The following is a 2,198-nucleotide window of genomic DNA, read 5'->3' on the forward strand; positions in this document are numbered from 1 at the left end:
GGGGGTGAGAGGACCGATTAGGTGGCGATACATAATGTGTTTTCCTTCTTCTTGTTTTCTATTTCTGATGAGGGAGAGTTGTGGAGATGGGCGGTTTGTCAGTGACGTGCAAGTACGGGTACATGTACTTATTTGTTTTTGTTTCGTTTGTTGTTGCTGTTGTTGTTGTTGTTTTGTGAGGGTTTGAGGTTCTTTTTTACTTTGTGTTTGTTGCTGTTGTTGTTTATGTGGGGGTCTTTTTATTTTTGCTTTATTTTTGCTTTTTTGTTTTTGTAGGGGGGTGTTTTTGTTTTGTTTTTTGTTTTTGTTTTTAGTTGTTGTTGTTTTTTTGTCTTTTTGGGGGGAGGGGTTGAAAGGAGACAATTTGGTGGTAGTTTAGAGCATGGTAACAGCAAGACAGGGACAAACAGCTGCTTGTTCCTACAGGTACAGCCGTCCAACTTGAGCTTTCGTTCAAAATCCCTTCACTGGACCTGCTGTTTGCTTCTGAATCTGTTATTTATTTTGCTATTTTTGCTCTTGCGTTACTGATTTTCTCTCTCTGTGTCTGTCTATTTCTCTCTCTCTCTCTCTCTCTCTCTCTCTCTCTCTCTCTCCTCTCTATCTCTCTCTTTCTCTCTGTTTCTTCGAGCGTTTTTCTGCTGGTACGTTGTAACCCTCTCTGCCTGGGATGGCCCTGACAGACAGGGTCAAAGCAGGTCTCCTATATTATGATCTAAATTGGGTCGACGAGGGCGTAAAAACAACGTCATTTAAAAAAAGAAACAGCTGCCATATCCGATAGCAAACTGTTAAATTCCCCCTGTAAAAGATGTGGCATCTAAAATTTTCGTATTTCAAGACCACAAATATCGTTGAGGTCTTTGATATTTTTGGACAGCCAAGCCAAATACAAGTAGATGGTGGTCAGAACTGGCTTCGCCGGTGACAATCAGATTGCTAACTGCAGGTTTGTTCTTAAATGTAATGACGAAGTCAAGGATGTGACCACAATAGGCTGTGTAGGGATGGTCAGCATTAATTGCTTAGGGTCATTCCCATCTCAAATAGAGCTGAAAGTCACGGTGTCATGGATGTTCAGACCCATGGGATGTGGCGATTACTGTCGTGTCCTTTGCACGCAGAAGACCCGAATTCGATTCCCGTTTAGGGAGATTTTTTGTCAAGTTTCACGGGTCTTTTCTTTGACGATGCACCCATCTAAACCCGGGTCATCCCTTACAGGCAGGCTCGAAGTACGTCTCCTAAAAGGACTCAACTATCTCGATGGGAGTGTAAACGCATGTGGGTGTGTGTGAGCGGGTGCTCTGGTAAGGTTTGTTTCCTCTTTTCCCGTCAGACATCTATCTTTTTATCACTCCTTCATTTCTTTGAATGATGCTCTCTAGTAACATCTTTAATGTCATACACGTTTTGTATGGCCTATTTGTGTTGCAAATGTTGTAAAATTCTTACTTAAAAGAAAAACAAAACAAACAAAACGAAAATGAATAGTAAAAACGGTAAAACACCACGCCTATTTTAAACAAAATCCTCCAGGGTACTGAGGGTGGAAAGGAGGTCACCGAACACAGGAGCTACTGACTGTTCTGTTTCTAGGTGTGTAGATCAATACACGGATACGATGTAGCAATGGGATGTTTTTAATTTCAGAAGATGCTACTTGACAGAGAGACAGGAAAGTGGAAGTGGGTGGTTGGCGGGGGATCTGGTGTGGTTTGCTTCTTCTTTCCTATCAAACATCTATCGTCCTTTTCTCCACTACTTCTTTTTTATGTTTGTTACTCTCTTGTAACACCTCTAATCTTCTGGCGCTCATATGACCTTATGCAGTTCGGAGCGCCGTAAAACTTCTACTAAAACAAACAAACAAAAAACAAACAGGAAAGTGGAAAACAGTTTTTAGTTTTTGGTGCTGGTAATAACGTCTCCAGGGTGGAATAAAAATGAGATGCCATCGTCACACTGACTGGTTCTTGGAAATGGTTTGGTATTGTAACCAGGAGGTGGCGTATTTGCTACTTGAAGGGTCCAATGACATTTCTCTTAGAACTATGCTTCGGTAATGGTCAATAGATAAATCTTTTTTTCTTCAGTTATATCGATAAAACCGGCGTCTGTGATGTAGCAGTCAAGCGCTCCATCCTAACCCTCAAAAGATCTCATAGTTCTATTCCCGTGTGTTTGTTTGTTGGGGG

General features: G+C 41.4%; 1 long non-coding RNA gene across 1 annotated transcript in view; it reads right to left on the bottom strand.

Annotated features, from left to right (window-relative positions):
- Window positions 1-2,198, bottom strand: part of LOC118477694 — an 82,716-nt gene that overhangs the window by 21,872 nt on the left and 58,646 nt on the right. The gene's annotated exons all lie outside the window — the stretch shown is intronic.

This window comes from Aplysia californica, unplaced genomic scaffold (assembly GCF_000002075.1).
Source record: "Aplysia californica isolate F4 #8 unplaced genomic scaffold, AplCal3.0 scaffold00184, whole genome shotgun sequence".
NCBI classification, from domain to species: domain Eukaryota; kingdom Metazoa; phylum Mollusca; class Gastropoda; order Aplysiida; family Aplysiidae; genus Aplysia; species Aplysia californica.